Source organism: Solanum lycopersicum, chromosome 11 (assembly GCF_036512215.1).
Source record: "Solanum lycopersicum chromosome 11, SLM_r2.1".
Classification (NCBI taxonomy): Eukaryota; Viridiplantae; Streptophyta; class Magnoliopsida; order Solanales; family Solanaceae; genus Solanum; species Solanum lycopersicum.
The window spans coordinates 31127819-31136609 of NC_090810.1; positions in this window are offsets into that span (position 1 = coordinate 31127819).

The following is an 8791-nucleotide window of genomic DNA, read 5'->3' on the forward strand; positions in this document are numbered from 1 at the left end:
TAATATATGATATCATCATTTACTCTACATTCGCCATGTTCGTCGAAATTAACATATAGATTTCATCGGGGATGATCCCTAAAACATATTTGAATAAATCTCAACATTGGGTTTGTTAACCCGCATGCCAAGCATGTTTTATTTCGTGTGTTTTTATTCTAAAGAGGTTTAATTTTGAGATCTAAATGAAATTCATAAATGAAATCGAATTAAAATGATTAAAGGTCACAAAACTAGTTGAAAAATTCATCAGGCATCACCAGGCAGGGCCTGATTTATAGTGCCCCATCTGTGCCAGAGGGCCAGGGGAAGCGCTCCTGTAGTGCACCCAAATGAAGCCTCTATGAAATGTGTTTGGCATGGCACGGTACGGATGCGCCTAAATCGGGGTATTCACCCTCTTTTTATAGTTCAGTTTGTTTATGACCTTCTATAGTGTTTTAAAACATTCTAATGATTGTAAATACTTGAAAGGACTTCTAAAAACATATAAATCTTCATACACATGAATTAAAACCTTGCAACCATAACTTAAAATTCAATGATAGTTAAGAGTCATCTATAGATTTTTCATAGAATCTTTTCAAGAAGTCTTCTACAAACGATTTTAACTTTGTTTCAAGGATTAAATATCAAGTTAAGAAAATAGAAAATGAGAATAAGTTCATTTTAAGTGTCGTAAGTCTTTCACAAACGTTTGAACTTCATTTAAGACATAAGTTTGAGTTCAGTTCAGAGAACAATGAAGCCTTTTCTGGTAACACTTTGAGAAATCCCAAACGTATCGTAAATCCTAACATAGATGTGATGAGGTCTAAGTACTTTTTTAAAGTCCATTTTGATGAATATATGTCATCTAGGAAGTTTAAGAACCAAAATGTCCAAAAACATCCATGACGTACGGAAAGTTGTTCAAAAGGGTACTAGTGTGACTTAGCCTATGTGAGTAGCTTGTAGTAGTCGGATATTATAAAAAGTGGTGAAAGGGTATCTAATGAGTGTTTAGGATTTTTCACGGTCAAAACATCTGGGTACGACTCCCCAAGGATAAATCAAAGGCCCTAGAGGAGGACTCTCATAGGTTGAGGAAACACTACCTATGCAATGTACATCGAAGGGACAAGCTATTGTCTGTGTTAGACTGACGGGGCGTCGATGACACTTTCATCCAACACTTAGACAGTTTGAGGGATCACTCACCTTCACAAGTCTCTAAACTTATCTACAAAATCTAGGATGGAGGGGGGTCACTACGTTGACTCACAGAAGTCCCGTCAACAGGGTTCCGCCTGTGAGGGTCTTGATTTTCCTACACGTTTTAATATTAATTCATTTAATTAATTTAGTTGTTTAGTGGTTAGTTTTGTATTAAGGGAATATTAATTAACTAACTTAACTCCCATATAAAGGTCCAAACCCCAATTAATGTAATTAAAACTCTCAATACAAATTCTCTTCATTCTCTCTTTTTTTTTGTCTCTACTTGAAATCACCATTGAAAACTAGCAAGGAAAAGGGTTTGGGGGTTTAAAAGGAGCGAATTCACCATTAATTTGTTATCAAACGTTAAGGTATAGGATCTAATTCACCATTGAGACTCTTTTATCAAAGGGTTCCTTCAAAATGGATTCCAAAAGTTGAGTTTTCATGTGCATCGAATTATGAAATTGATGTTGTGAATTGAGTTGTTTATTGTTTCTTGTGTATATAATGTCTATATTAACATGTAATTGAACTTGATTATGACTAATTGTAATAGTTTGATTCAGATTGATTAATGTGATCTTTAACCCTTAATACTAAGTTTTATCTTAAAGTAAATTGGTTTGTGATTGATTCAATTGTCTTGCTTATGGGTTATATCACTATTAAGTGTTGTATTTACAATAATCATTAACAATTTTGAGTGAATTTTGTCTATCATGTTAGTCTTGAGAACTTGATGTAGGTTAGAAGGTGTTGACCTAGGCATCTTATTTTAAGTATGATCTAGTATTGAATTGAGCAATAGTATATATTCTAGTCTTGTTATCATGTTGAATATTGAATTATTATGTTTAACATATAAATTAGATTGAATTGGAGTTTAAGGTAAGGCCTTGATGATGCAATATGATGAAGACTTTGTAAGTCTTGGAATCTCTATCTTTACTTCCAATTGTGATTAATTGTGGTTACGTCCTGATGTTATATTTGAGTATTACTTTTATTAGGATTTATAGGGTGGTATGATGTTGAATTGAAATGTCATGACTATGGTTGTGTGGTTGTAAAGATGTAAAGATTATAAGGGTGGTATATATACCAATGTTACTTATTATGAAATGATATGAAATGTGTTAATCTCACTTATATGAATTGTGATGAAAGGCCTTATACTCATACAATTCTTATTGAGCTATTAACGATGATGATTGTACAAGCGGTAGACACTATGACTTTAACTAAGCTCTGATTGATAATTAAAGGCTTAAAAGACATTTCAAAAAGGGACTCTAGCTTTGCACTGAGTAATCTATATTCAGGAGTATCACTTCCCACATAGGGAAGGTAGGAGCACTAAATTAATCTTGAGATTGGAGACTATAATGCATGGTTCATAAAAAGGGTCCCAAATATATCTACTTGTTCTTGTACTATGTTGCCCCATAGGAATACTAGCTAGTGGATCCACGTAGTTGCTATGTTTCATGTTTTCGTACTACCTTTACAAGTAGTCTGCCTTCTTTCCCTGTAGGGTCTTATGACATCGGATTCCGCACTAGCTCATATGGTCTATGTCATTTAGGTAAAAATATTCCCCAAAAAGGTAAAATGAATTAAAGGATTTGAACTTTAACTTGGCTTACCTAATGAGGCTAGCTTAGCCTAGGTAGGGTAATTTGCCTCGACCTAAGCATTGCACTATTTAGCCTTGAGGGAAGTCTTATGAGGATGTTTTTATATATGTTTATGCTACAGTGATATATGATATGTAAATTATGAACTTGCACAGTGTCAATAATGTATGTTTGTTAGTTCACTTAGGAGTATGCATTGGGTTATATTGGTAACATAAGATTAAATGTATATCTAAATGTCATATTATGTGAAGTTGGACATTGGCTATGGTTTTTTGTTGTATGGGGCTTTTCTTGGTCATTGCACTTGTTTACCTTATAACGATTCATGAGTATTTATCTTGCTTAATATCATATGAATAATTCTTAACAATATTAGTGATGTCATTCCTTGATGGTAATGTTTTAGTAAATCATGGGTTCAAGTATGTTGGGGTACATGTTACTGGTTTGATATAATAAGCTTTTTTGGTTTATTGGTATGACTTTCTTTGGTATAAATGAGACTTCTGAACTTTTAAAATTACATGTTCTGAATAAATGTTGATTTGCTTTTATATGTGCTTATGGTCTCATACTTAGTACATGTAAAGTACTAACCCCATTTTCTTCCCTTTTCCCCAAAATTTTTAGGTTCCTGTCGTTGAAATGTTTTTGAAGGAGACACTGAAGAAAGATTGGATTCCTTATACATTCAAATAGGGTAGGAGCTAAACTTCCGAGGGCAATGCCACTATCTAGATTATGGACTTTTTATGAGTTTAAGATTCTTTCAATTATTCCCTTTTCAATTGAGTACTATACTTTTTTATTACCTATATGTGGTCTTGTTTGATTGATGTAAAGGCTATTCCAAAATTTTATATACTCCAAATAGATGGTTATGAGATGAGACGGCTTTTATTATTATTTTTTTAATATAATAATGTGCAATAAAAGTAGAAGGCTATGTAACCTTCCTATACGAAGGGTCTATGCATACTCTATACGACTATATTAGGTGTATTTAGAGGTCTACGTAAACTTCCAAGAAGATGCAATAAAAAGTTCTAAATTTTTTCACAATTTCAACCTATGAATGTAATGACATGAGACTAAGAGGCTAGTCTTAGTCCTTAAAGAGGACGATGGTGTCAGTTACATCTAGGGGGTAAACCCAGAAATGACATTTCTTTAAAGAAGTATATGGGGACTAAAAATTCCCAAAGTAGTATATAATGTTTTCATATTTAAAAAGAATGGAAGCTAATATATTCAAAGATCCTTCAAACTAGTTTTCATAAAAGAATAATAGATTTCTAAATGAAGCAAGCAAGGAAAATAAGTATTCCAACATAGCCTTTGATCTATGTTTTTTGAGCACTAATATCAAATTACAGAAGAAGCAAGTTTTAAAAACATAAGAGCTAGTATATTTTTTGAGTAGTTTTGACCACTGAATTGGGGATACGAAAGACTTGAGATTACTTATCTCCATAAAACCATGTACTCACCATGGGTATAAAAGTGTAGTACTTTTCAGATGAACAATTTTCAAAGTCGACTAGTGGATCCATTAGGTAGTTCATGTCTTATACCTTTGGTCGGGTATAGGTGTGATCATAGTCTGAGATAGATTAGTGTATCATCACTATAGCTCTTCTATGATGGTTATAGGTTAGAGAAACTCCAACAGAAGTTTAATGTATTTATATATACTCTATTTACTTGTGTTTTTACATAAATGTCAAAGTTAATTTTATATTTTTATATATAGATAGATAGTACAACTAGTTTTAGAACAAGTTTCTTTATATCACACATGTTTTTAAATTTATTTATGTTGGAATGAGCAAATATGTTGAGTGTAGTTGATGTAAGTAAGTTCTTCATTTTCCTTCAGATACTGGCACAATTAATGTACTGGCACTAGTTGTCATGCATTGTATATATGATGTAGATGCAGGTGACAAGGATAAGCATCCATCACATCGTTGACTGTCCTAACACCCATCTAAATTTTAGAGGATCCATGGATAGAAAGTCCGATGTTAGTCCTTTAGTCTTTTCATTTCTTTCCATTTGTTAAGACTTGGGTTGAAACTTTTTGCCAGTTGAATATTCTGATCTTTTCAAAAAATTCTTAGTAAGTATGCTTTATCAGTTCACTTGACTTTGGATCATTATAATTATGCATATTGTCTTCCATAATATTAAGTAAGCCGGTGATGAGTTCTCATATTGGACTCATCTAGAGCCTTATATTTAAAAAAATAGTGTCACCAGTTGTGTATTTTATCTCATTATCTAATCAAAACTTCTAAGATTCAGTTATTAGGGAATTTTGAAGGAGCACGCTTAAGAGCAAAACGGTACAAAAAATCCAAAGATTCAAAGTGTGCATTGCAAAGCACATTTGGCGATACAAAATATATCATATTTTTGCTTTCAGTTACAACAAGAGAGTCCTAAATAAAGTGGATAAAAATGCGACGAAAAGAAGTAGTCGGCGTTTCTCTTAAATTTTTGTGAAGCAGAGTTATTTCACTAAATGTTACAACATGCATGGATATAAAGGTAAGGCATAAATGGCAAAAAACTAGAAAAAGGGTCAGTCACTGAAACACTCGGCGATTCACCACTAAAAACGCTGAATGTATCCACCAGCACTAATCTGATGCTTATAAATACTAAACTCATTTATTTTTTGGATATAGAAGTATAGAGAGTGAACCAATATACACATAATATTTTATTCCAGAAACTTTTCCTTAAATTTTCTCTCAAGTTTTGAGAGACTTCTGAGGAAAAACTTGTAGAAAGAAAGTTATTCTTCCAATCATTTAAGTGGGTCTTCTCATTTACCTTCCTTTGCTACTTTCTTGGTTTTATCTTTTATACCCACTTGATTTATTTATATTTTTCAGTATATTTGATTATTGCTTCATGTGGGTAAAACCTATTCATGGGTGTTATATAGAAAATATGTGTTGATATTACTATTGGGTCTTGCTTTCTGGTAGGATAAGATGAATTTTAATGGTGATTGAACCTACTGGTTGTGCTTTAATTTAATGTATTTATAGTTGATAATACAAAATCACCCATGTGTTTTGAAATTTCCCAAGAGGGAGGTCACAAAAAAAAGATCACTGCAATTATGGTCTAAGGAGTGGGCCAACATGAGGTTCAATTGGAAAGGGTGAGCCCTAGTCCCATATCGAAGCACCCTGTCTCAAAAGGTTAAGGTATGGGTAAGGTATAGGGTGGTAGGATTAGACGAGTGGGTATCCGAGAGGAATCTATTTTATATAGGGTAAGTTTTTTGAAAGGGAACTTATTTCCACCTAAAGCTTAGCTTAGTCACCATTGTCTTACAAATTTTCCTATAAAAGAATGTACGCATTAAATTGTGTCGATATATCTTGAGGTCAAACCCGAAGAACTCTCTTCCTTACTTGATTTTGCATTGTTTTTTTTTTGTAATTTTAATACTTATGACAATGCCCCTTTATTGATATTTGACACTTTTGTGTAAAAAATAGAATTTTATTTATTTTAAGTCAAAAATATCTGAAACTATTAATATTTAGAACGAAACTTACCACTCCCTTGGGACACAACCCCAATCTTTGGCTAGGTTACTTTATTAGCTTCGATTCGTACACACTCAAATTGTAGGTTAGTGTATTTGATAATGAAATAGAAAAAGATACAGATATTGAAGCATCAAAATTGCAAGCCAATTGAGGAAGATAAAGAATTTGAGAGTAACCTCATATTATTTGCATAGGTATCTCAGATAAACGACTTAACCACAAAAATATCTTTGGTGGAAAACAAGTGAAATTCCAAATGAAAGTATATACCTCCTGATGTGACGAAGAGATCTAGAGAAAACTAGAAAAGCCATGTTGAGAACCTACATTAAGTTATTCTCTAAAAGATCACCGATCAAGATAGAGTGTTGGTCGAAATTAAAGAGTATTAAAGCGTTATATAATCTAATTGGATCTCACTCCATATCACTTCATCATATCAGATCCCTGCGTTATATCATCTAATTGGACCATACTCTATATTACATCATCACATCATATCACTCTTGATGTTTGACATTCCTACATTCCACCCAAACAACAAATTGGTGTTACCTAGTGATCCAAAGCCCAACTCAAACATAATAGAGTGAGGCAAGATATACGTCGATCAACGACGTGAAATAAGGAGATTTTTGGGAGGCAACCAATGTGATACATTATGATTTAATTTTATAAATAATGTTGTGTTATTGTTGCGTGTCAAAATGAGGAAATTATAGAAAATTTCAGATTGGTGAGCAAAAGGTCAATTTCGCAAGATCCCTAACATTTCGGAGAGCCCAGCTGAATTCCACTGTTTGTCACAATGCAATAAAATTGAACAACCTGTAAAAATCAGCAAACTCGAAAAGTAGATTGGTGTTTCGCCAACCTGTTAGGACATCTTGATGTGAAACGCCTATCTTACCCCTTGAAATTAATGATTTTGAAGAAAGGGTGCGATAAAAGGCAGCTTGGCGAATCGCTGAGCAGTTCAATTCGGCAAATGAAATTAACTTCACCAAATGGACTAGAACTAAACTGTTATATAAGGGCCAAAAGTCAAATTTTTGAATCTGTCACTTCCTCTCACTCTAATCTCTCCAAAATAACACCAATAGGTATTATTTTCTTAGATTTGTGTCTTTAGTATTTTAGTTCCTTAATAGTGCTTGGGGTTAGATTACTTTCCTTCCTAGGTGTTAAAAAAATTGTCTGATCGGCGCCAAAAGTTTGTCTTTTAAAACCAAATTTTATTTTAGATCAATTTTATACTTTTGCAAGTATCGTATTGGGAGGATATGCATTGAGCCCTTCTGATAGAAATAAAATGCTTAGATGCTCATTTATACTTTTAAAAAGACTTATACGCCTTCAAGAATTGAATGCCTAAGTGTGCTCATTTTTTAGGTAAATAATTTGATTTGGGAGTTGTAATTTCGCTGTCATATTGATTGGGTGAAGTATAAATGACCCAATATTGTGCTAATCAACAAAAATTACTTTGCAATGAAAGGGTGAAAACTTTCTTAAGTTTAATATAGTATATTTACAAAATTTAACAAGATCGGAAGATGTTTGAGAATTCTAAAATGATGGAATGTATAGGTTTTGCCTAAATTTCATATTTTCATGTCTATACTGAAGTTGAAATGATTGTAACGGTGATTTTTAGGATGAATTTAAGATGCATGCACATTCGGCTATTCAATGTTGTGGGTCGAGTTCGCTGAATGACTTGGAGGTTCACCAAATATTATTATATTACCTAGATAATGTTTATTTTCCCGCCCACAGTGCATAACTTGACGTATAGTCTCTCCTTTGCAAAAAAAAATATTTGTTTGTGATACGCCGAATGGACCTTTCAACTGCAAATTTCACCAACCTGTATCCTAAACTCCTTTGATAAGCAGACCTAGCTGGCAAAGGTGGAAGGAAGAGCCACAGAGTTGAGACGCTAACATCTATGCATAATTCCTCTTGCATGTAAAATAAATTTTTATTGCGACTAATAGGAGATTATTGTAGATATGGTACGCACCTACTAAAACACGCAACTCTCAAGAAGAATCACATCAAGTATACTTTAAGTATCTTCGCGCACCATCTAGACGTAACCGGCGTCGTCATCCTAGGAGAGTCCTATGACTATATCATAGGTTAAAATGTGGAAAATTTTATAATTTGTATATATTGAGGTTTCAATAGACCTCTTGCATATTATATATGGAGTTTACTTAGACTACTCGCATAGGAAGCATACATAGACTTCTCATTTAATTAACATAACTAGTATATAAGTATTTAGTCTAATAATACTATCTCACATTAAAAATCAAAACAAAGTACAATATTTGGGCATAATCCTTAGACAAGTACATATTTCCA